At 44.4% G+C, this 27,637-nt stretch overlaps 1 protein-coding gene across 1 annotated transcript in view; it reads right to left on the reverse strand.

The window, feature by feature from the left end:
• The window catches only part of MTUS2 (microtubule associated scaffold protein 2), a 318,390-nt gene that overhangs the window by 38,499 nt on the left and 252,254 nt on the right, over window positions 1-27,637 (reverse strand). The window lies entirely within an intron of this gene.

Below are 27,637 nucleotides of genomic sequence, written 5' to 3' on the forward strand. Positions count from 1 at the left end.
GCGAGCCGCGCATCACTCCCCTCCCCGCCACCCCGGGATGCACACACCCCCCCGACGCCAGCCGGCAGCCGCAGCACGGGCTCGCTGACGGTACCGGCGACCTTCCTGCCTTCCCCTAAGGCATAAAAAAAGGCAAAAATACCGTCTTGTCCTCGCCCCCCGCGCGGGCAAAACACTTGGAGACGCATTTTCCCATCCTGACGGGACCGCGACCAGCCGCACCGCCACCCGCCGCACCGCCCGCGGCCCCGCAGGGAGGCAGGTGAGCCCCGGGACGTGCCGCTACCAGCGGGGGTTGTCGCGCAGCCCCTCCGAAGGCCGAGCCCGGCCGCCCGGCGACGCATCAGCCACACACGCGGCCGAGGTGCCATCTACTGCGTGTCTGCGCGGGCGTGGGAGCCGGGTGGCAAATCCACAGGGCCAGCACACCTCTTCACACAGCAAAACACTTCGTACACTTTGAAAACTCGTTTGCGATTACGTTCGGTCACAATTAACCCTCATTGGTTCTCACGAGCCTTGTCTCCATTTAAAGGTACAGTGGTCTTTAGTCTCACTGCGCATGTTGGGGGGGGGGGGTGTTGGGGATTTGTTAGTAGGGGGCTCTCTTTGCTCGAGGGTGGATCTGTTGGTGTGCTGAAGAGGACAGGTCCCGCATAGTTCAAGTAATTCTCTGTTTGGTCCATTAATCATTTGGTTCTCCTTGAGATTATCTTATGCCCCAGCTTGACCCATGTGGTCTTATTCCCTCTCCCAAGGCCGTCTTGTGCAACCGTTGGTAACATCCTCTGTCCTCCAGTCTCTCTCCTGTTCTTCACCACAGACATTCACATCACTTCCCTGCGTTGCAATTTAAATAACAGAGTGCCCTTCCATTAATCATGTTATCTGCAAGCCGGTCAACTACACATTCTGTAGCTATTCAGTAGACAACTAACTCAATTGTCACAGGCTGTGAAGAAAATTTAGAGCTTAAATATACATGTTAAAACGCATGCATGTTGAGTGGGATTTTTACTTTGGTTTGGTTTGGGGTTTCGGGTTTAATTGCTTGTTGGTGGTGTTCTGAAACTTTATTGAAAGTGCTGGCAGGCTGAGCAAGAGTAGAGAATAAGAGTCTGACACAAACCGGGAACTTAACTGAGTATTTAAAAGTGATTTAATACAAACTTTTGCTGGAGTTCCTTGTTGCTTCCTACTGTTTTCCAAATCACTTCGTGCACTACCAGTCACAGGAGAAAATACAATTATACAGAAATGCCTGTCTAGAGGGGCACAGACCTAAGCATTTCATTTTTCCTACTGGAAGACAGAGCAACTCAGCATTAAGGTCAATGCAGTTTTTCTGTGTGTTTGGTCACGATTTGGCTTTCAGGAAAATAATGCTTTGAGGTATGATTTAATGAAATAATGATTTCAACAGCGTAGGCATTTGCAGTAGAAATACCAACTTGGCTGTAAGTCATTGAACTGTTTTGCCTCTTTCCAGAGTTACCTTTATTGTAAGTTGTTAGAGGGAAATATATCATGCCAGAGATAACAGCCCGGGAGAGAGAGGTGAGGCTGCTGCAGCTCCATGCCCCAGGTCCAGCCAAAAAAGTGTATTTGCAGTGGGCACATGCATACAGACTGGACATATACACCACATATATGAATACATGCAGGTTAGGGTAAGAGTTATGCAGTGTATATACATATATACGTAGCCAAAACCATACCCCAGCCCTTGAGGATTACAAATGTCTCTTAAGTTCGCTGCAGAGGTCTGTGCTTTTACAAACACGGGTAGGCACCGAGGTCCAGAGGGTAGCGATCTTCCTCGGGATTTAAACAAGCGACCTCAAGAAAAGCCCTTGCCGAGAGAGGAGGGCGACTCGGGATGCTGGGGGGCCACCCGGGAGCCGGGGGACACTCCTCACGGGCTGCAGACAGTCCGGCAACCGGTGTCATGGGCTGCAGCGACCCAACCTGAAATCCCTCGGGGAAAGCAGACGGCTCGAAACCGGTCCCCGTCCCCACGTCCCGCCCCGCGGGCCGGCGTCCCCCGCGGCCGTCCGCCGAGCCGCGGTGCGCTCGCTCCGGGGGTGCGCGCCGGCAGAGCCGCGCAGAGCCGCGCAGCCGCCGTGCCCGGGCCGCAGACCCCGCAGGATAGCCGGGGAGGGCTCCAGCGCGGCAGAGCCGCCGTCCGGGGCCACGACGGCCGCACTGCCCATCACCCTGCCCTGGGGCGGCTTTGGGACCGGGGCGGGCGAGCAGCCGCGCCGGCAGCGAGGCGGGCGATGTTCGAGTTGAAGGCACCATCCGAGCGGCTGCGGAGGAGGGGAACGACAGTGACCAAAGGCTGTGAACGCGGCACGAATATGCCAGTCAGCCAGAGCCGCCTCCCGCGGATCATGTCGGATTTCAGCGCGTTTGGGGCTTTCGCTGCGAAGTTTCAAAACGTTACACCGCTGTCCCTCGCCCCGACACGTTCCTGCCATGGCGGTGCTGGACGTGCCCGGCTCTGGGCAAGCCTGAGAGACCGGACAACCAGTTTTGGGAGAGGCTGAGCAAAGCGGCGAGCATCGGTGAGCTGGCAAGGGGAGCGGGCAGCCCTCCGCAGGGGTGAAACAGTGACTGCTCAGCGGCTCCGCACTCGCGGATGAGCCTCTGCCGCAGGAGCCGCCGCTGGCACACACTGCCACCCCGGCACCGCACCGCACCGCAGGCATCCCCCGGCGCTCCGGGAGGCGTTACGGACGACCGGCTTGCAGATAACATGATTAATGGAAGGGCACTCTGTTATTTAAATTGCAACGTAGGGAAGTGATGTGAATGTCTGTGGTGAAGAACAGGAGAGAGACTGGAGGACAGAGGATGTTACCAACGGTTGCACAAGACGGCCTTGGGAGAGGGAATAAGACCACATGGGTCAAGCTGGGGCATAAGATAATCTCAAGGAGAACCAAATGATTAATGGACCAAACAGAGAATTACTTGAACTATGCGGGACCTGTCCTCTTCAGCACACCAACAGATCCACCCTCGAGCAAAGAGAGCCCCCTACTAACAAATCCCCAACACCCCCCCCCCCCCCCAACATGCGCAGTGAGACTAAAGACCACTGTACCTTTAAATGGAGACAAGGCTCGTGAGAACCAATGAGGGTTAATTGTGACCGAACGTAATCGCAAACGAGTTTTCAAAGTGTACGGTGTTTTGCTGTGTGAAGAGGTGTGCTGGCCCTGTGGATTTGCCACCCGGCTCCCACGCCCGCGCAGACACGCAGTAGATGGCACCTCGGCCGCGTGTGTGGCTGATGCGTCGCCGGGCGGGCAGTGCGCTCCGGCTGTGACAGCAGTTTCTGCCCCCCAGGAGGGACAAGCCTTGCCCGGGCCGCTTTGCCGTCCTGACGGGGAGCGGGGACCGAAGGGGACCCCAGCGCGCACCGACCCGTCTGAGAGGGGGCTCCGCCGAGTTCCGCCCCCGCGGCCGGGCCGGAGGGACACGGCGGTGCCGCGCCAGCCCGGCGGGGTGGCAGCTCAGGAGCTCGCCGCATGGGCTCCTCGGTGAGTGGAAAAAATCCGTTCTGATCTGCTCCTGGTCTGGGCTTCAGGTTTGCTCCCTCTGCATAAGTCGCCCTATCCCAGGGATCGCATACTTCTGTATGTAGAGGTTTGAGAAGGGAAACTACATTACCTTCTGTTTGCTGAATACACAAAGTCCTGGTTAAAGAAAATTTCCTAGGAAATAATAGGGGTTCTGGTTCCTCCCTCGAGATACCCCTTTGCACTCCTTTAGGATGCATCCTGAAGAACTGGAACTATTTTGCTGGGAATCCCTTAACTAAGAGAAAATTACACAGATACCGTAATCAATGGTGGCCAAAGTACAAGCTGGTTGATGGCAAGAAATGGCCAGAAAATGGGACTTTGAATTATAATAAAATTGCAGTTAACGCTTTTCCGTGAAAGAGTGGGTAAATGGGATGAAGTACCATATGTTGATTTGTTCTTTGCCTTCCATGATAATCAGGAAATGAGAAAGGAATGTAAGCTGTCAGACTATGATCTGAACCGTATCTATGCATTGGCTGAAAGTGGACTAAAGAAGACTCAGAGGTGCTGTTCAGCTTGTGATACTCCCAGTATCCCTGATAAACTCACAGGGGTGTATTACGGGCAATGAGGAGTAGGAGGACATGCAGTAGCTGGTACCACCAATTAGATGAGAAGAGGCTGGTAGCAATTCCCACAAACACTCTCCTCAAATGGAAGAGCAAAATTTCTCACCCATTTCAGGAAGAACTGGGGCTCAGCACCTGGTGATACAGGCACCACTCCGGCAGGCAGCGGGAGTTGAACGTTTGCCGGTGTTTGTACATGTCCCATTTACCAGCTCAGACCTATTAAATTGGAAACAATCAATAGGATTGTATAGAAATAATTCAGATAAAATGTATCAGTTAGGGGAATCAATTGTGCTGTCCTATCTGGAGTGACATGCAAACAGTTAAACACACTTTTTACTCCAGAAGAAAAGCAATTGGTTTTGCCAAAAGCCAAACAAGAGAATCAAAGGCAAAATGGTAATGATGATCCTGCCAGATCTATGCCTAAAACTGATCCAGAATGGGACCCAAATTCTAGTGCTGGGAGGTGAATGAACAAATCAGAAATTGTATCAGAAATTGAGTTTATATGGTATACAGCATAGGGTCCCGAAATCAAAGAATCTGTCAAAGTTACAAGAAGCTAGACAAGGAAATTATAAGAATCCCTCAGCATTTTACAAGAGATTGTGTGAGGCAGCTAGAAAGTGGACTGATTTAGATCCTGAAGATTAAACTAACAGAATGTTTAATATGTTGTTTATTGGACAATTGTCTTCAGATATAAGAAAAAAGTTACAGAAAATAGGAGTAGAAGGAATAACCCTCAATTGATAGAAATAGCCTATAAAGTATATAACAACTGAGATGAAGCAGAGAAAAAAAGAAAAGAAAAAAGATTAAAAGGTCACAAAATGCAGGCTAACTTGTTAGCTGCCATGATTGCTGAGAATTTAATGAGAGATAAGGGAAGAGGTGGAGGATGATATCAAGGAAATATCCAGGCTAGATGTAGAAACCGGGATTGGAATTCTGCATCAGTTTTAGAAAGTTCCATAGGGCCAAATCAATGTGCCTATGCCTACTGTAAAGAAGATGGACACTGGAAAAAACCAGTGCCCAAAAAGAACAGTTCCTCAAGGGGGAAAGACCCCTGAAGCTGATCTGATTATGCTGGGGGCTTCAGATTTAAACTGAAGGGGACTGTGGGAAAATACTAAATTTTCCCCAGCTGATCCCCTGGTTCTAGTTCAGCTGGGGAATGAAACTATTGATTTCTTGGTGGATACAGGAGCCACATATTCAGTTATAGCTAGTTTTAAAGGTCCTTTAAGTAATAGCTATATGCTGATTGTGGGGTCATGGGAAAGTGAGCTTTGAAACCATTTTTAAAACCAATGGAATGCAAAATTGGAAGTAAAACTGTAACTCACAGATTTCTCTATATACCAGATTGTCCCTTACCCCTCTTAGGGCGAGATCTGTTGTGTAAATTAAGAGCACAAATAACTTTCTCTGATGATGACAATACAGCTACACCTGCCAAAGGTAACAGCTTGGAAGACTCAAATTTGTTTATTAATGGAGAAAAAACGGAGAGATACAAACATCCCAGAGGAAATTTCAGATGCTGTAATACCCACCGTATGAGCAACCAACAGACTTGGAAGAGCAAAGAACCCAGTACTGGTGAAGACAATTAAAACCTGGAGAGCAACCGGTAAGAAAAAAGCAATATCCTATTAAGTTAGAGGCTTATTTGGGTTTAGAACCACTATTAAATTATTTTATTCAATATGGACTATTGAAGGAGTGTCAATCTGAATATAATACCCTGATCTTACCAGTTAAGAAACCTTGGACTCAAGAATACCAATTGGTACAAGATTTGATGTACCTCCTGTCTTCCAAACATATCACCTTTACCTAATAACAATGTCTATTTTACAGTATTGGATTTGAAAGGTGCTTTCTTTTGAATGCTCCTGGAGGAGAAGAGTCAAAAACTTTTTGTGTTTGAATGGGAAAATCCAACTGCATGACGAAAATTTCATCTGTGCTGGACTGTTACCCAGGGGATTCAAGAATACCCCTACTTTGTTTTGTAATTTATTGGCTGAATAATTGGAAGATTGGCAAGGTAAGAATTCTTCAATTAGCTTGCTTTGGTATGTAGATGATATTCTACTGGGAGCCACAATGAAACTGGAATGTCAAGAGGTCACCATTAGCTTACTGAATTTCTTGGGACTTGCTGCATGCCAAGTATCACAGAAAGAAGCACAAATTGCTCAGTTAACTCTAGAATGTCTGGGTTTCGAGATTTCTCAGGACAAGAGAACACTGGGAGCAGAAAGAAAAGAGGTGATATGCTGGGTAGCCCCTCTGAAATCAAAGAAAGAATTAAGATGCAAAACTTCTGAATTGTACCAGAACTGAAAATGGATGGTAGACAACAGACACCAAACATATTATAGTTGCTGCTCCATTAATGAGGGAATTAATAAAGAAAACTCATGAAGAAACCCATAAGAAAACAAGTGGAGGTAAAAAGTGAGTTCCATGTATAGTGAAATAATGTCATCCTCACTGTAGGAACTTATGCCACACAACCTGAAGTCTGTGATTTGGATCTTTTATAGTCTAAATCCTGACTGGAAACATTTTAACTGCCACATCATCGTCATCAATCATCATCATCATCATCATCATCACACTCACTTGTAGAGAAATTACCACAGCCATTTCTCTGAGCTGACCATTAGAACTACAGTATTGAGATCAACATGTCTCACTATCACAAGGAAAATAAAACCCTGTCATTCCTTCTTTTGTTATACTTTTAAAATGAAGCACTCATCTTCAGTCACTTTGCTAATAATGGTAGATTTGCTGTTTGCATGTGGTGATAAATTTAACCCAGAAATTTGCTAGCAAGGTCTATGCACCACTTTAGTACCACTTAAGCACTAAATAGGAAGATAAAATATTTAAGTGGAACTTAAATTAAGCAGAAGCCATGCGTTGTCCTTTCTGGCAAGGGTGAATTGGGCCCCCAGAAGCTGATTTTACTTGCAACACAGCACTGATAAGGGATAAGGACATGATGGGGCAGCTACTGGGCTCCTTGGTTAGCTTAGGTCCTTTTGGAGAAAGTGCACCTAAACTCATTCAGTTGAGATTAAGCCGCATCTTGCAGGTCATTAAGGTGGAAAAGACCCAAGCTAAGAAAAAAAAAGGAAAAAGGAAATCGCTGTAAAGAGCAGTTCCTCAGTTGAATGCACAAAAAGCAGAGAATGAGGAAAGGAGAATTCAGGAGAGGTCTCTGTGGTGGGAGCATGCTCCAGGCTGGAGGTAGGTTACTATGTGTAGGACTTCAAATACACACTTGAAGGCATCAATGCCTATGGCATTAAGGATATAGAAATGGAAATTAGCATAACTGAGACAGGAGCAAAAAGCTCAGCAAAGCAGGTACATCATGGGAGAGGATGATGTCAACACCCAAATTCTATGAGAACTGACACTTTAAACAGTAGGTTCTGATAAAGGTTTTAAATTATCAACTCTTTTTTTTTTAATTCTAAAATGCTAGGGTCAACTGCCTTATTTCAGTGGCATGTGTCACTTGGATCAGATACTGAAAGGAATTAAAAGAAGTGTCAAACACAACAAAACACCAAAGGCAGATAGATCCATGCCAGTGCAGACTGCTGCCTTTGTACACCAAAAGAGTTGATGTTTTTAGATGACTCCTACAATTAATGGAGCTACTCAAAGATCAGTCCTTAGGGCAAATTATGTTCACTTATGACCCTGGACAAAAATTAGGGGAGTTGTAATGAGGTGCTGGGATGTACTATCCATCAAGGGGGTAGTCAAACACCATGCCTGTCAAGCTGGATGACATTTAGGGCTATAGTAGTAGGGCTATGAGAAGAAACATGAAATACTGGGAAGTTCAAGGTCACAATCATAGGGACAAATAACAGGAATTTAAAGTAGAAGATGGAGACTCATCAGCTGGAAATAACAGCAAAAAATTTTGCTTATACAATCACCAGATGACCATTCTTAGTCTGCGGTACAGCCTGAATAAAGTAAATACAACTTTAGGCTGCAGGAAAGACTAAGATGGAAGTTGAAATGCTTTATGGAAAGTCCCAAAGAGATCTCACCTGGAACCTCACATTTTTGGTCACCCATGTTTTGAGGCTATGAGTTCTGACCCATAGAATATATAGCCTATACCACTGGAGGGATGCAATGTAAGTACACATCTGCTTCTGCCTAAGAAAACAACAGTAAAATTGATTAATGACAGCTTTCTATAAATATATTAGGGAGGAGAACACTAGGAGAGGAAGAAATACTTCAAGGTGACAAAACGTATTTACATGAGAATAAAAGGATGTGAACTTAGATGTACCTAAGTCTTTTGGTCACAAATAGTAGCACACAAGCACAACTTAACAGGGTATGTTTTACAAGGTACTGAGTCCTCCAGTATTTATTGACGACAGTGGAAACACAATGTAGTAAACACCTCATAAGGTGAGGCTCCTGGGTAACTAAAGCTCAAGGAAGACATCTGTATTTTCTTAAATGTCCCAGGGGAGTTGCTCAGTCTATAAACAACCCATTCTAATGGTGAAGAAGCACCATGGGCAGTAATTTTTTCCTACAGTGACAGAATCAATGCTCTCCTCCATGGTGGGCATAATACCATTCCTACTTACTGTCCAAGCAAATCCAATATTTTACATCTATCTGAACTAAATTGGAAGAGGTAGGGTTTAACTTGCCATTTTTTATAATTTACTAAGGTCCTCAAATGGAGCATACTATTCTCTTTAACTCTGTAATGGTCTTTATGTATTAGCGCATAGATTCTGTTATGTAGAAGATAAACAATAAATCATTTCATTGGGATTCTAAACATATATTCTAACATATATAAGCAATTCTGGATTCTTAACCATTAGTATCTGTATTTCCCTATTTTATGAAGGTTGGCTACCCTTCCGGAGAGACATAGCGCTTTCCCTGGATCTTCACAGTGCTGGTCTGCAAAGGTTTGGCAAATGCAAAGATGGAGATCCATGGAGGAAGACAGGAGAATGAAAACAATAGCCAAAGTCTAGGGAAAGCTCTGGGAGATACAGGTAGTAACACTGTACATTGTGTGTCACTGTGCTAGAGGATCCTTAAGTGAACTGTGCATTATTTATCCTTTATGAATCACTGAAAATGCTTGGTGAGGGGCGTAACATGCAAACTATGCCAAACAAATACTTGACTTAAGCTGAATAGAGAACAGCCTGAGGGGAAGAGCAGCTAGAAGTAGTACAGGGAACCTCAAGGGACACAAATTTGTTTGCAAGAGGACTGCCAACTCTGGGAATAAATTGATAGGAGAGTATCAGTGGTTATGGCAATAAACATAGGAAACTAGGAGAAAGCTGAAAGAGACAGTGGTTAGAAGTGAGGACCAAGCAGACTGAAGATAGCACCATAGGGATATGGAGAGAGATAATGGGGAGAGAAGGCTGAAGTGGGGCATACCACAAGTTGAAAAACAACTTTACCCGGTAAAAAAACCAAAGCATGGATTCAAAGAAAAGATGGAACAGAGAAGAAAGGAAAAAGTGTTTTGAAGATGGTGTTTCAGAGGACAAAGGGCTATGCAATGGAGTAGGGAGACAAGGAACAGGAGACTGCAGGAATGAAGAGATAAGGAGAGGCGTGAAGGTCAGATTCAGATGACCTGGTGCATAACCAAAACACCATAACTTCGGTCACGTCTCAGCTCTAGAGGGTGACGGACAAGTCAGGCTATCAGCAGCTGCCGCCTCCTGGCATTCTCTGCGGTCAAGAGTGAGAGGTGACTGTGATACCGACATTAAGCACCTCCAAGGATGACGTGAGGAGAAGCCTGGTTGGCAGCATTCAGCAAGGGCCAGGTTTTTGTCTAAGCCAGTGCCGAGATAGGTAGAACCAAGCTATTCCAGTAATCCATTTTGAACAGGAGGCTCAGAAGATGATTGAATGGCATGCCACGAATTGCCATTCATGACAAAGATGGGAGAGCAAGGCAGGGAGAAGGGACACCCAGCACTGCCTGTGTGATTATCGCTACCTATTTCTCCGCACATACTCTTTTCAAACACTGTTACTTATAGTTTGTGTGACAGAATGTGCAGGTGGATTTCCATAGAATTTTGATATCAACAAGAGAGAAGTTGAGTACACTGTCAGAATTGCAGACAACTAGGGAGAATGAATTTATTTTTCAATAAGCCAAGAATGGGCCTCAAAGCCTGCAATCCATTGATAGATCTATTATCAATATTGTAACTTTTCAGTTCTGCAAGTAGCGTAATTTGGAAACATTCTCAACTAGTTCCAAAATCTCTTTCCAAGATTTGCTTATTGGAAATGCTACTCACGTTGTATTTCTCTGAGTGCCTGAAACCAATAAGGATGAGTGCTGCTGTCAAAGGAGGGGATTTCATCCTCTCCTCTCCCGGTCACTTGTTTTGTCCCTGTTTCCTTCCTTATGGTCACACAAGTGTTTGGGCACTGAATCAGATCTGGGTTAAAACTAAACCAAAGTGAAAGTGATGAATCTGGGGAGAGACAACCTTCCTAGTGCAGGGCCAGCTTGCCTGTGCCAAATGCATTTGTGGAGTTCACGTGGCAGCCTCCACACTCTGCTGCCAGCTGGGAGAAGAGTCCTGTCCCAAGCCCCTGAAGCCCTAATCTTGTCAGACTGAAAACCACAGTGGCCCAAAGAAATAAGTAAAACAATTACATTCACTATTACATCTTATCTTCCTTGCTGGAGGTGCATTACAAAAGTTCTCTGAAGCAGCTCTGCTGTTAGTAACATGCTTGTCTCCACATTGGTCTTCAGACATTCACATGTAATACATTATTTTCATGTTGGGTCTGTTCTTTTTGTTCTTACCTAACTTAAAATAAAAAATGAAAATGTAATATAGTGATGTGGGCATTTCTGAAGATATGAGCAGTCAGTCATGAGTTTCAGCTAGATGATTCAGCTAGAGGTGAAGGTCATGCCAGATGCCCCTGGAATGGCAATTTCCCTCGGATTTACAGTAAGATTTCACATTTTTTGTATTACTCAGTACCATGAGGTTTTAATGATCCTCAGGCAACTTATATGGAAGCACACATTTTTAGGTATAGTTTTTCAATTACACAATTACAGTATTGTATATCTGGATGAATAGAATGTTTACTCTAGAATTCAACAATCACGGGCTACATGCTCTCTGTTTCTCAAGTGAAAGAGTCCAACAAGCTGACTCCATTTTTAATTCAATTCTCATATGAAAAGAATGTGAGGGTCTAAACAGAATTTCTTCGGTCTTTTGTTATTTCTGCTAGTGTAGCCTTACTTTTTTGTGTCAGTAACTTGTAAGGCCATGGATTAAAATGCGCCAGAGAAGAATGCTTTATTACTATGTTTTCTAGTTCTTGATGTCTGGAATGGTACAAAGTAAGCATTTGCAGCAGATTCCAAATTAACTAGCTCTTGCTGACACAGAATTCATTTCCTCATATGAAACATCACTTATGCACCAAGATCACAAGGAACTAAAACAAATGCATGTTTTCGCTGAACTCCTCACCTGCCTTTTACCCAGGAACACATCCCCTGCAGGGCTATTTATAAATTCCAAACCTCTGAGTAGCTGGAAGCAGATGGCCATTTTCTTAAATCAGTTTCGCAAAGAAATGCTCCCTTCTTCCCCCAACAAACAGGGAATCTCCTCTCTTCCACTTCTGAGTTATTCTGGCCCAAAGCCAACGACAACTTCAAGCTGCTGTATTTTGAGGCCAAGCAGACCAAGTGACAAGCGCTGACATCCTGCAACAGCCATGTCAGTGGCAAAAAATTCCAGCAGCCTCACATGGACCAAGGTTTTCCTATCAAGAAGATTCCCAGTGCTCTGCTGACAGGAATAGCACATACTCATATTAATGAGTATCGAATCTATCAGTTGTGGTCTTGGGTCATTTTTATACAAAGAAAACCTAACTCAGATGATTTTTAGAACTCATTTAAAAAATGCATCCATTATACTGATTTCTCTATCTTCAGCATTTGTGTAGTTAGAGCTGGCTTTAAGAAGACATCATAATAAACAGTTCTCAAATAATTATATTAAAACTATAACCTTCTGAAATTATTTATTTAATGTGTGAGAAGTGATTGCAGGAAGCAGCATTTGAATTAGATCTCGGGTGACGGCAACAAGAGGGAATTCCAGGAGACTGCAGCTGAAATAAAACTCTTAAGAGTTTATTTCTGGAACCGGATAGCTCAGACATGAAGGGGAGGTAGGTGAGAGATGGGCTGTGTTTTGGGTATGTGATTCAAAAGTGTAGCTACATGCCTTTGGGTGGCTATGAGAACACAGAAAGAATATGAAGTGGATATACTTTCCACCTGAAAGGATAGCAAAAATAAATGTCAGAGTCATTGGAACACAATAATTACCATGTGGATATGTCTATGAGTAATGGACCATCTAATCAAGATCCTGCATCTAGCAGTGCTTATTGGCAGAAACTTCAGAAGAAGGTGCAAGACCTGCATTAGACAGTATGATTAAAAGCTGTTCTGCATGGATATTTCATGTTAAAATCTACCTGAAGAAGGCTTCTGACTTTAAAATAGGTGTCTCCCCTCTAACACCTATTGCACCACTAAATGTTACACGTCCAGATATTCTTGTTGCCAACAGATCTTTGTAGAATTTAAGGACAAAGGGATGATTCAATCAAATAACATTACTTTTGTATCACCGGACATTATATTTTATGCTGTTACTGTTCTGTAACTGTATTTGATGAAAGCATTCCCTCTGAAAAGGCAGCTGGTGGTGAACTGCAGATGTGAAGATGTGGAACTGCTTCCTTTTCTCACAGTGGTTTGTTCTAATAACCGATCATCTCTCCTGCTAGAAGTCTGTGCTTCCTTTGCATGTTGAAGGTGCAAAGCTTCTACTTCCAGCCAGTGGTTTCTGCTAAACTTTCCTCTGCTGGAGGAAAGAGCCTTCTGGTACACAGCAGTACCTGCTTATGGTGATTCTTCTGCTCTGGACTCAAGCCACTTTGTCCTTTTTCACAAATATCAGTTATTAGTCTCTCACAGCAAAGGATTTTTCCAGTCCTTACAGTTGCCTATTGCTCTTACCGGTTTCCTCCCCACTTTCATTGTTTCCTGAAGAAGTCTGGGCACTAATGCTAATGTCATATTCTATCATCAGTCTCCCCAGTGCTGAATGTGCACGTGTTACCACCCTCTTACTTCTACTTGATGCATCTCTGCTTATTCACCCAAGTATCTTGACAGTTTTTCGTAACATGTATTCACAGCAGGAGCTCACATTGATTTGCTCTGACACCAGAAACACTAATTACTCCTGGAGTTACTCCTTTCCAGCTGATGCCCTCACCACAGTTTTGTAGGCATGACCTGTATTCTGCATTTAGATTTATTCATTAACATCCAGTTGCATTACAACATACTCTGTTTGAATGGGCTCAGCTCACTTCATGATCCAAATCTGGTCTAAATACCCTCTTGGAGCCAGGCTCTCTATGTGGTTAGTGTCAGCCAGTTATGGGATGGCTGCAGGGAAGGGTTGAAGGCACAGAGGCAAGTCACGATTGTACTGAAAGACAGCTCAAGCCAGAGCGGGTTTCAGCCTGGCTTTGCTGCATCTATCACTCATTGAAAATGAATCCGTGCGAATGTGAGCAGGTTGGTTTTATATGCTTAAAAATGTACGCAGCTCACAGTCCACAAATCAAATATACAGCTACCTACTTGCTAAAATCTGTAACCACAATCCACTTGGAATACAATGGGGGTATGAAATTGCATCTGCAAAGTTGAAGATCAATTCAGAACTTCACTAACAAAGAAAGCGCTCCTTTTCTGTCAGCATGTGTATACGAGAGGTTTTTGCAGATGTGGCACACAGTCTTGAAAGGCTTAAAGGTGGGAATTGTGGTCGTAGGCTATCTGTATTTTCCAGCCTTGTTTTGCACTGGAGCAACTTTACATTTGCCAGTAATTTTCAACAACCGGGAAAGTTTCACTATATTGATGCATCTCTTCTGTGCATCAGCTCAGAATGCATCTGCTGATGGATCTACACAAGAAGACTTACGATATTTACACTGTCACCCCCTGGGAACTGCTGCAGTAATTTTGGAGAGACAGTTATATCAGCAGAACTTTCTAGCTTAGGAACATGCAGTGGTGAGGGAACACAGTAAATAATCTTCTGAAGTCTTTCTGCAAATGACATTTAAAGATGTCTTTGGGGCAAGGGAGAGAAGACAGATTTTTTTTTTTTTTTAATGCACCTAAAACTCAGTAACTTCTGGTACTTCATTTTAAGTAAAGGTAGGTGAAATGCTGTTTTATGTGCAACAGAAGATATTCCAAGACTATGGGAAAGAAGTTCAAACATTATAGTCATATGCATGGCACTCACACAAGTATATGGCACATACTCAACTGTTCTATGCTTATTTCTAAATTAATACTTGTAATTATTTAGGCAGTGCTTTCAGTATGTTATGCTTCTTTGCAATGTGTTTGTTTTTAAAAATACCAGTTACCAAAAGGTGAAAGAAAAAAGTCAGGCCAAAGATCTGGAAGCTTGTGCCACATCTAGAGGTGATCTCTGTTTCTTTACAGTCAGAGCAGAAAGAAACCCTGAAATCTTTTTCATTTGCAATATGGATCCCACTGGAAATGCAGAGAGCAATGGACAACATCCAGTCCCTCCTGAACATTTCCCTCCCACTTTCCAGGACAGAACTATCAGGTATCTCTTTCCTCAGCCTGCAAGTTACCTGTGGGTTGTTGTTGCTGCAGCATGGTCAGAGAGCCTCTCCAGAGGGTTGGGGTCTTTGCCTCCTGCCTGAAGTCCTGTCTTGGTGCTTATCTCCTGCCTGGAGTTAAATGTGGGGCAGCTTAAAGGAGGCAGCTCAACATTACACATATTTTTTCAAGAAGCTCCACAGCCATGTACAGAAATACAGCCAACTTCAGCTGCTGGAGGGATTACTACCTAAATATTTAAGAGGCTTGTGGTCAGTCCAATACCCTGAGCTAAGGCTTGGCCTGAGCAAGACAATTATGCCAGGTACAGGAAGAATGTCCCATGTGCCAGGTGATGCAGTACTCCAGGTTAAGGGAAAAAATAGTTTTCTCTGCTCTTGGGGAAGTTGAGCTCCTGCATGGAAAGAAGAGTTGTGAGACCAAAAGGGGCCTCCTGCAGCACACAGTCAAGCGCCTGGGGCACTAGACCTCAGATACATAAAGGCATCTCAAGCACAGCCCCAGGAAAAGGCCAAGTTCAGGCACCTCTCTGGTAAGTGGTGGTGAACCCCAGTGCTCTCCAGTCAGCACACTGGAGGTGCCAGGGCTTCTTGTATGATCTGTGAGTAGACACTCCCCGTATGTCTCCTGAGGGGAAGCATCCCTCTGGGTCTGTCCATTGTAGACCAAACATGGGTACTCTGTGACAGGCCAGACCCTCTTCACCTGACACCTTTACCGTGCCCACGGCTGCTGGACTGAACCCCACACTGAGCCCCTTGCTCTGACTGGCACAGGAGGTCCATTGCAAAGACCTCCGGTTTGCTTTCTAACGTCTGTTCATCTCTAGCTCAAAGGTAAGAAACACTTCGTTAAGGACTAAGTTTTACTCATGTCACATTAAAGATTTCTCGGACTTCTGGGCAATGAAGGGTGTAGAGAATAAGTCTTATGAGGAGCAGCTGAGGGAACATTGTTTAGCCTGGAGACAAGGAGGCTGAGAGGAGACCTTATCGCTCCTTACAACTACCTGTGTAGCAAGGTGGGCGTTGGTTACCTCTCCCAAGTAACAAGGGATAGGACAAGAGGAAATGGCCTTAAGTTGCTCCAGGGGAGGTTTAGATTGGATATGAGGAAAAATTTCTTCACTGAAAGGATTGTCAAGGGCTGGAACCAGCTGCCCAGGGAAGCTGTGGAGCCACCATCCCTGGAGGCATTTAAAAGATGTGGAGATGTGGTGCTCAGGGACATGGTTTAGTTGTGGACTTGGCAGTGTTAGGTTAATGGTTGGACTTGATGATTTTAAAGGTCTTTTCCAACCTAAACAATTCTGTGTTTCTATTCAGCCTACCTATATACATATATATGTCAAGAAAGGTATCTTAGCTTTCCTTTACAACACTTGGTGATCATCTCCTGTTAGCCTAATGGACAAGATACTGATGTTTATATTTGTGATAAATGTATTCCATTTCAGTTTTACTTCAACCTCCTTACTTTGGCAGTAGCATTCAATATATAGAGTTACACAACATCCTTTTTATGTGTCTCCAAACAGAATTCTCTAGACTATATATACCAAGGTCCCTTTTCTCAGTGTACTAAGCAAAAAACCCCCCAAAAACAAACAAAAAAAACCCACAAAAAAATGGAAGAAATGTAGCTTATTTTTTCCCTACAGAAGAAATCAGAGTGAGATAATAAGAATATCTGTGCAGCCTGTGTGCCTTGGAGGCTGCTATCAGCCCAGCGGTGCTGCTGAGGACACATATTGTTGCTCATTTCTGCAGCAGCCCAGACTCATGTGCTGCACCACAGGAAACACTGCCAAGGGCAGGTAGGGTGAACTTGTGTGGGATGCAAAATACTTATCACACCCTTTTGGTGTAAATGAACACGAACAGGTGGAATATACCTGTTTGCAGAAGCGAAACTACTCACTGGGCTCTCTTCTACAGCTCATACAGAGCTGTGCACACAACCGTTGCTGTCTCTGCACGTCTCAATGTATGTGACTTCTTGCCTGCCCTCCCTATTGCACTTAGCTGACACATTGGCAAGGACACCACACTGTCTTGTCCTTCTCCAGTGGTGCCCGTCACTGTGACCCTGTCAGTAACTCCAGGCCCTGCGATGCTCCAGCCCTGTCCCCCTGTATGTTTACTGAAAACACTTGTCTCCCCAGAGGATGAGGCAGCAGAACAGAATGTATGCTTGTGGGCATGCGGGTGTATGTATCCCTGTACACAAACATGTGACTAACCTCCCAACAAACTCCTGAATAAACTAGAGATATGCTAATCTCCAAGTCTCAGTGACTTGACTCTCGAATTTTAATCAGGCTATTGCCTATTTAGATGCTACGTGCTCCAGGACTGGAACATCATCTTCATACCATCTGCAAAATGTCTAGCACTCTGTTGGGATAACTGTGGAATAATAAAAATGTTAATGTACAAAATTCTAATGAGATTGTTACATAGAGCTTAAATATTAACTAAAAGGAATACCTTAAGTCAGCCAAGTGCTTTCTGTTTTTAACATACCCAGCTCAATCTAGACAATTTCTTTTTGTTCCTTGTTCTGTGTAAGTAAACACAACAAACTAATGTTACTTAAATGGATTTCATTGCACTGGCAAATAAAAAGATAAACATTGGGGTTTTTTTTCAAGTAAGGTTAGCTTTTATGATTGGTGCTAGCTAAAACCAAATCAAGGCAATTATACACCAAGCCTACTATTTCTGCAATTAAAAAGCTGGCATGTAGCTGGTTTGACGGACATTTAGCATTGGCCAACCTTTGTTAAGGATAATAAATCATTCATTTTACTAGGCTGTAAAAGCAGTAAGATCCCTTAAATAAACTTAATTTCTACTGCACTGATCATTATTGCCAATATTATTATGATGCCTATATACGTCATTACTGGGCACGTCTATATTAATGAAGCTGTGCCACTTTGCTCTGGGGGTAATGTAAAACCACCAAACAAAAGTATTAGTGCCAGTGGTCTAAAAATACAGGCAGGGAGAAGGTAGGGGAGACCACAGGTGTGTATCCGAGGGCAGGAAAGCCACTGGGATATTACAACAGGCATCTCCAGGTGACGCTGCAGCAACAGAATGAGCTATCAGGTGATGCCTGAGGTTGGCCAGATGGGAGAGAGGGCCATGGATTTGCCAGAGGGACAAGTTATGGAAAGTAACCACCAGCATATAAATATGTGTCATGTAACTCGGTGGTCGCTGCTTCTTCTGGGGGAGGTAACTTGGCATTTGCTCTCTCTCTAGGTTGTGACCTCCCTGAGATTTTTGTTCAAAAATTTGGTCTTGAAACTACTTCTGAAGATTATCTGTGAATTGAAGCACGGTGTCCCGTTCTATAGCAGACAGATCTGGTCCCATCATACTGAATGACAGTGAAATCTTCTGAATATGTGCGTAAAACAAGAGCTGCAGTGCGGTTTCTCTCTGAAGGGAGGCTCAGCTTTTTGAGTCCCAAAGAAAGGATGGGATCCCTCCTACCTGGACACACCAGGGCTTGTCCGCCCCGTTGCTAACAAAAGTTACAGATTCTTTATTTGCTCCCTTTTAGTGAAAACTGTCCAGCCTCACCAAATCCCCTGAAAGGTATCAATAAAATTTCACTTGTGAGATATTTCTGTTCTTTCATGGAAGCAGAAAAATTCTTCAGTCTCTGGTGTGATTAACGCTTTCATATATGAATCTTGCACCTATTGATCTACAATAAATTGCAAAGTCTTTGTTCTGTTACATTCTTACTAGAAATCTTGGTAGAGTATCTGTGGAGGGCAACCAATGAACCAATCAAAGAGAAAAAAAAAAAAAAGGGAGATTGATGTGAGGAAGTTGCCTTTGCAGTATGTGTCCAGCAGTAGCTGCTGTACTGCACTGCTTAACGTGTCTGTGGACTCTGTTTAAATTCTGTAGCTACCTTGCTGGTGTTGAAGCTGTCTGACAGAAATATAGAATTGTCTAGGTTGGAAAAGACCTTTAAGATCATCGAGTCCAACCATTAACCCAGCACTGGTAAGTCCACCATTAAACCATGTCCCTAAGCACCACATCTCCACGTCTTTTAAATGCCTCCAGGGATGGTGACTCCACAGCCTCCCTGGGCAGCTGGTTCTAGTCCTTGACAACCCTTTTGCTGAATACATTTTTCCTAATATCCAATCTAAACCTCTCCTGTTATTCACAGTTGGAGTTTCTTCTGATGAAACAAAGTTTCATGGAAAAATGCAGGCACCCTGAATCCAAAATATATCCTTCAGAAAATTTAGGTATTGAAAGATTGAAGCTATGGCTCAACAAACCCTACCGAGATCCATACTAGATTTCCTTGGATGGTCAATGTGATGCTTTCAGGGTTTTCCCCTGAAACATAACCCCATTAAGCACAAGCACCCCTGGACAACCGACGGGGCCAGAACTGAGTGGCTGTAGTGCCAAGACCAAGCAGGATAGAGACCCTCATATTGTCCTCTGGCTGGAGAGAACATATAATAGAGTTCCCAAGCTCCTTGTTGCAGAAAAAAAGGCCAAACCTAACAAGAGGTTAGAAAGTGAAGTTACTCAGCAACTCATGGTGTCCATGTAACCTGAGAATGGCATGACCATCGCTTCTTGCAAAGAATTTAACTAAAACCAGATCTTTCAGTTTAAAGTGGAAAAGCAATTCTGATTCTTAGAAAATGAAATCTTGCCTAACTTTGAAAGAGGTATTTAAAATGCATGAGATTTAGAAGAGGGACACATTCCCACTGACTCCTTTGCTGAACTTAAGGAATGGCATGAAAACACTGAGATTCAGGTTTTGCTGTGTCCCCTGCATGAGCAAAGGCCACAACACCACTGAAACCTGAAACAGACATCACCACTTTTCACACAACTTCCAAAGCATTGCCAAATCCCTCAAGCCCACCAGAAGCCAAATACCCTGCCTGGTTGCCATCATCACAGGAGCCACTTTGGACCCTTCTGCTTTTTTCCTTTGAATGCAGTATAAAATCAAGGCTGTCAAAGTCAGTTGCTTACATGGAGAAACAAAAGAGAAAATAAACTCACCTTTACTTGATGCTTGGCACACAGCCTAAATGTATTTCCCTTCAAGGACAACATATAAATAAAGAGATCTTTAATTTTTAATGGACATTTAAAACCTCTTCAAGAGGAGCATTACAATGCCTGGAGCTATTTCTTTTTTATCCTGAAATTTGAAATATTAATGTGTAACTAACAAAACTCTTCTCAAACCGAGTTACAAACATACTATAACTTGGCGTGTGTGTGTGTGTGTTTCAAAACAAGGCCATGTAACTACCCCAGCACCTCCCATGGAAGCATGTCCTTCTACCCCCCAAATCCAAAATTTGCACTATTTGTCACAGCAGTGTCTGTGAGAATGCCAGAGGAAAGGGAGAGAAGCCAGGGTTCCCTGCACTTTCTTCCTCCTCTCTTGCAGGGACTGAAGCAGAGCAGGCCATGCTGTATGGGGGTAGTGTAGGGTATCTGCAAAAATCTAATGTTTGCTGCCAGTCTGGCTGCAAAGCTGGCAAGAGACCCTTCTGGTCTGCCCCCAGCTGACGCTGCCCCAGGACACCTGTATTGATTAGTAAAACCCTCTATGTAGTGATGTGATAGCAGCATTTCGTGTCTTACCTAAATGGACCCTTCTGAGTACGAGATGCCGGAGGACAGTGCTGTGTATTGGATGGTATCATGACCTGTAAAGTAAAACACTGCAGGTGCAACCAGGTGCAGAAATCAAAACCAGTGACAGTCTCTAGAGCTGCCTAGCATGAGTTATTGTTCCAAAAGAGGAGATCAGGCAGGAACACTGGACAGCTTTCTTCCTTGGCCCAGCACCACCTTTAGCAGTGGCTCTGTGAAACAGCCCCGTTTCAGCTGCAGCTTGGTGCACGCTGCCTGTGCTGCTGTTCACAGGTTCCTGCTCACTTGTCTCCCTGTCTCCCCCTGCCTTCAGAGCTATTGGGTTATTTTCATGAGAATTAGTCTGGCATTACCATGAACCGATCCCCAAAGTGCTGGCAGTGGTGTGCCACAGCCAGCCATGCCAGACAAAGCCAGGCAGCACCTGCTCCACTGGCATAAACAGATTCAGAGAGGGCTTGTCCTCTGACACTGCAAAGGAAACAGAAACTATGGGGAGAGAATAAAAAATATCTACTAACATCTCACAAGTGGAGTCCCCCAAACATTCCTTTTTACTACTTTTCCACTGTGCAGTCCCAAGTGGCCAATTGCCGGATGAAGATAGTTAGCCCATGGTTAACACCATTTATGTATATACATGTGTGTGTGTGTGTATACATACGTATTTTTTTACTTGTCCTACTTGTAATCATACTCAACTGAAAACATGTACAATTAGGATGTTTGCAGCATCTCTTCTTGACACAGAAGGAATAAGCAGCCTTTTTACTAAGCAATTAGTTCTTTACCTACCATTTCCCCAGCTATGCTCCCACCTCAATATGCTCAAATATCAACCTGTAATGTTTCCTCCGAAAACCCTTCTGCAGAGTTTTCGTGCCTGCTCTGCAGCCTCAGGATTTCAAGCAAGGAGAGGTGTTTGCTGCTGCTCTTTTCCTGCCCTTCCAAATGCCTTTACTCCTGCTGCTCACTGCCTGCTTCCCAGTGCGGGGTGGTGGGGTGGGTGGGGGTGGTGGGGGTGAGTGGCTCGCTCCCACTCCTTGCCCTGCAGAACAGGGTCTGAGAAAACCACCCTTATCAGAGACAGGGTCGGCCCAGCAAGTTTCTGCCTCCTCTTTTTATTGCTTTCCTGATTCTTCTCTCTAACTCATGAGGCACAAGCCTGGAGCAGGGATACCCAGCCAGACCTGGGAAGGGGTTGCATCTCAGAGGCAGAGGTTATTTAATTGCCCCATTTGCAGTGAGGAAGTAGTTTGTGCAAGTGAGTCCACATCACAGAGCAAAATCCTACCATGGGACCTGGGCTACCCAGGAGCACACAGCTGAAACGTACAGAGTGGGATACTTCACTGCCTGGTCCTACTCCCACCTCACGAGCCCTCAGTGGGGAATTTCCTTCTGTTTTCTTGCAATACCCAATATCCGCATCATCATCTCCGCTTCAGCCAGTTCACACCCCCATGCCCCTTCGATGGGTGTGCGGTTGCATCCACAACCCAGCAGCAGCACAGTGAAGCGGTGCAGTACACAGGTGGATGGATGTCTGCTCCGTGGGGCAGATCCATCACACAGCTACAGCACAAGGTAGTGCACAGCACTCCCACTTTGCCCAGTGAATACGCGTATCAGTACTCATTCCTGAATTTGTTTATCTTTTTCATTCATTATATAGCCCAAGGCCTTATTTATTACCCATGCTATCCTCTGCACTGACAGCAGTGCTGATTTTCCTCACAGGCTGTTCTTTTGTCATCTCAACCCCAATACTGCAGTGCATCAGAAATAATAATTTTTTTCCTCTGTGGCCTCCTAATGTGATGGCAGTTCCCTGGCATCCCTGTCTAACAGATAGGCATTGAGTCACAGGGAAATTAAAAACATTCCTTAGATCCTGTGCTAGAAGAGACGTGGGTTTTGCTGGCAGACCCGAAGTGCACAGTGCAGTGAGTATCTGGCTCTGAAGCCACAGCAGCAGAGCGCTGAGCACCAAGAGGTGCTGCGCCAGTGGAAAATGAGGGACACACCCTGGCACAGAAGTGGTGAGACTGGATGAAATGATCTTCCTATAGGCCCTGTGTAGCATCCTTTGGTAAAATGCAGTTACCCAGATGATGAGGAGGGGAAAGATATTCAGCTGCTTTAAGGTTTCTATTCCTACAGCACCTTATCTTCTCACTGCCTGTCATTTAGCATCCATAGCAAGTAAGCAGGGGACCCACAGAAGGCAACTTCCTTCAGTTTACAAACCCTGATCCATTCCTTGGGCAGAGTGACCATGAATAAGTGTCCCATGAATCCCATAGCAGCTGCATTATAGAGCCTTCACTGTAATGCTTGCAAGTAAAGGAGCACCTCCCAATTCTTACTGCACTGTTTTACTGTAACTGGTTGCCCCCAGTACCAAATCTTGTGCATTTCTACTTAAAAAGCAGTTTAGAAAGCCTTAAATGACGACAAAGTTTCTTTCTAATTTTTTTCTCTCAAGTAAACAATGTTTTGTTTGTCTCGCAATAAAATGTTTTTGATTCATATCCCTAAACTGTCAGGGTCTGATGAGTCCAAAATGGTTTTTTTCCAGGATACAGAATGAAAAGGTTGAGTTGTTCTGACTGCTGTGGTCTCCAGGAGGAGCAAAGAAAAGACTGAACTTGCTCAATACAGGAAATCTAGCCAAGCTGTAATAATGACAACGGAGAAGAGGAGTGGCATTTTTCTAAGAGCTATTCTTGGGCCAAATTCTAATATATTTTGCAAATGTTGGGAAAGTAGTACCCGTGAAAGCCAGGAGGTCAGCCTTTCTGATGAGTGGTGGCTTCTTACCACTGTGCCACCACCAGGCACAAACAATAGATACATTTCTCCTAAACTAATTCTCAGAGACAGCTGTGGAAATAAACCATTTTCAGCTCAGTCTGAGATGAGCACTTGAAATGTTAGCCCAAATTACTGTTTCCGAGCCAACGGTGGGAGGTGCCAAGTGACTTGTAACTAGAGCAACCAATTCTGCCTCTAACACAAGAAGTCATTAGTATTTGGACAAGGTAGTAACGTGACACTTCACAGACCAGAAACATTGCTTTGAAGAATACACAAAAAGCAGACACATATCTCAGTTATTTGAATGGGGTTAAAGGTTCTTCTTGTCCATCCCAGATTTTCCAGTACACTGCTATAGGTGTTTACTTGTCTGGAAGATGTGTATTGTATACCCACCCAAAAGTAACTCACACTCAGGTGTAGAGACAAACACACACACTGGTTACTGGTGATGCGTCTTTCCCAGTGTCAGTAGATACAAACTCTTGGGATGCTGTCAGGTACTAGGGTGCTGACCCAACTCTTGTTCAGGACATCTGTGTGGCTGCCCCATTCCCAGCTATCTGGTTGCACCCACACGCTAGGACCTGTCCAGTGCAGTTTTTCCTGTGATGAAAACTGCAGGCTGTGCTGCAAGTCTGGAAACCCCTCTATGCCCAAGCAGAGTACGGGACAGACTACCACAGCATAACCCTTTCCCTTGCCTCCTCCCACGCTTGGGGTCTGCAGCTCAGAAGGGATCCCTACCCCTCACGTGCCCTGTGGCTCTGGAGTCCTCATTTGAAATTTCAGAGGCAGAACTTATTAACAGGACACCAACAGTCCTGCCGTTTGGGCATGCTGGAGGGGCAGAAAGGCATTATTAGTCCCGTTTCCAGGGCCTTGGTGCAGTTTGCCCACCAAAGCCCTCAGCACAAACACTTGTGCTCTGAGCATACTGGAGATAGGAACGTGGATTCTTTTTCTCCCTATTTGTGTCCAGAAGGATTTACCCTGCAGGGTCTGTCAGTTCGGGCTGCTCTCCTTTAGATGGCACCGTTACCATTTCCAAGAGGGACTGCTGCGGGCCACTTTGCTGAACAGGGGTGAAACCGGGCCAGGACTGTCATTATTATCGGGCTAACAAGCCAGAGCTGCTCAGGAGTGACCCAGGTCAGGGGGAGCCGTTCGTGATATTTGTTCTAAAAAGTCTTCATAGTATCATCTTCACGGTATCACTCCAGCTCCCACCAGTCAGTTGTTCAGTTTGGAGTATACGTCACAGCACAAGGGTTGTATTGACACACTGAACATCCAACATTAGGGACAAATTCAATCTGCTCCTTTTCAGAATAAGTCTAAAGTGGTTCCCAAATTCAATAGGAGTCATGCGTGCATATCTGAGGGTCTCAAATAATCCATCTGCTAATTAAATAATAATTAAAAGCCATGCTGTCCACATGCGCTGCAATCATTACCTTTCATAATTATCTAAATGTGTAAGTCAGAACCACTGCTTTAATTTTTTTTTGTCCACTGCCTCAGCCATCACTTGCTTTGATTTCCTAGGCTTTTCACCAAGATAGAAAATTGGTTTAGCTGGCATTTAATGGGTCTGTGTTAAGTACCACTACATGTTGTGAACTCCTTGATGCCTATTAAATGAATCTTGACTATTAAGAGCATTTTCAACTGAGAAAAAGACACGATTCCAGGATAACATTCAGCAGTGGTCTGGAACAGCAATTAAACAAACCCAAAAAAACCCAAAGAAAATGGTCATGCAACCTTAAGGTTGCCACAGCAAGTGCTTAAAATTAGAAAGCACTCAAAGAAACTGTGGGTGTGGGCCAACACTGTTTACTACATATTGACACGCTCTTTCTTCAGCTAAACACATCTGTTGGACCACTTGCATTGGTGCTTTTCCCAGCTTTGGAGAGAGAACAGAAACCGTGTGAACAAGACGAGAGCCACGGGCACAGGGAGACTCCTACCTGTGTGCAAAACACTGGTCCTTGGGTCACTTTTAAGACTCAGCCCAGTCCTCACTGCCTGGGAGCACATTTTCCAACAGAATTCAACTCCAATTCAGATAAAAATCTATGTTTTGGGCATTATTTTGATGTGGTGTAAGGACAGAGAGACACATACTAAAATCAGGCTATGCGTGGTTATCAGCCCAAAGAGGCTCCCCAGCAGCAAAGTAGGATTGGGTCCTCTGCTAAGCTGAGCAGAACTGCCAGTTGGACAACTCAGCCTCAAACTTCTCTGGAATAAGTCCCCACCTTTTTCCTGAATGAGTATTATTCCCTTGCCAAACTGCAGTTCTACTCAGACCTCAACCATTCTGCCTGCAGGCTTCCCAGAAACAAACATTAAGTATTATTTTTGTAATGGGGAAAGTTTCTTTTTTCATGCTGCCCTTTTTTCATGCAAAGCCAGCCAATGCAATTTTGCTCAAGCTTTCAAACACTAATGCCATCTCAGAAAATGTCTACAGATTGTATTTTTGAATGACTCAAAAACGTGGAAGCCTGTGTCTATGTTGCAAGACAACAGACTGCCCAATTACACAATTGCTTGAATACTCCCAGATCATCCCATCACATGTAGGCTCTCAATTTAAGCATTGGATTTAAAAGTGTAGCAGCTTTAGGCCTCCCTGAAGGCCACAGTACAGGCAAGTACCTCAGGCAGACATTCAGATCTTTGGTGCTGAAAACAGTCTTCTGGAAGTGCTCACCTGCCTCCATTCACTAAAAATGGAGCCTAAGCAATCATACTCTTTAATGCAGGTACCACACCTAAGTGACTAATGGATAATTGCTGGGCTCATGCTGACTGTGCAGCTCATCGCCCAGAGAAGCCAGGGGTATCTTTGCCTGGGAGAGGTCCATATCACATGGCTCCCAGCAGCGAGCGGCAAGATGCAAGTGTCTTGCACTGCACTGAATGATGATGTGCACATATATATACTCCAGGGTGACCAAGCAAGCCCAAAAGAAACTGACACTCAGGCTGAATACAGGTAAATGAGCCCAGCAGTGGATCTGGCAAAAATTACATCTAATCCTGCCCAAGCCTCAAGGTGCTTAAATTCCATAAGTATATTTGTTATTTTTTACCTCCAAGACCCTCAGGCATTCAGAGGAGTATTACTGCAACCCCTCAGCTGGCCTGATGGTGCAGAGGAGCTTGAAACATAAGGCACAGCTATGCCCAGCCAGGACGTGGAGAGGACTCTATTAAATAAAGTCCCCTGAGGTGTTCGTTTAGTAGGCATTCTCAGGACAGATCTAACACGCACCAACTAGATGAGAGTCATCTGAAAGCTCAGCTGCAGCAGCTGTTCTCATTTAAAACACATCCAGAGGAGATGAAGGAGGTATGCCCAAGCTTCCAGAATTCCTTCAGCAAATTGTGAATGAGGCATGAGATGAAATATCTCTCCCCAGTGGACAACACATAGACAAAGCCGAGCATACACTGCTCTGCCCCTTTTTGTTTCCCTCTGCTTTAATAAAGGACACTCCACAGTCAGCTCAAATAATAATAAAAAAAAACAACCAAAAGGGGGAAAAAAAAAAAGCTTTACAAATGCCCATCAAGCCCAGAAATGTCAAGACTATAGAAAAATGGAGGGGGACACCCCCCACCCCCCCCAATAAGGTATTTAAAATATTTAGTACATAATAAAGATTTCCTTTTTTTAAAGTTCACTGAAGCTCCCCCTAGCAAGATCAGCTCCTACTTAGGGAAAAGTGTGAACTATGGTTATTTGTTCAAAGGTAACCTTTCCCACTAATATACAAAAATAACTGAATAAAGTATTCCAGAATTTGTAAAGACTGTTTGAATCTGTGCTTTGGTTTTTGTTGGGTTTTTTCATCCCATTTAATACTGAAAGTTTACTCTTGCCTCTTCCAAAAGTAGCTAAACAAGCAATCAAGGATATTCCCCAAACCTTGGGTCCTACTGCTTGTGACTGCCTGTTTTACAAAGCAGTTGGAACACCAGCTTAACCTGGGATGGTACAAAATACATGGGCATGAGGTGAACCAGGTCTGGGCATTAGAGCCCAGCCAGATCAGTAAACAGCTTTTGAAACAAGCAATACCTACAAGTCCTTCATGGTTGTCTTAAAAGGTACTCATTTTGTCTCAGGTTTAGTGATTA

The sequence above is a fragment of the Falco peregrinus genome, chromosome 4, assembly GCF_023634155.1.
Source record: "Falco peregrinus isolate bFalPer1 chromosome 4, bFalPer1.pri, whole genome shotgun sequence".
NCBI lineage: Eukaryota > Metazoa > Chordata > Aves > Falconiformes > Falconidae > Falco > Falco peregrinus.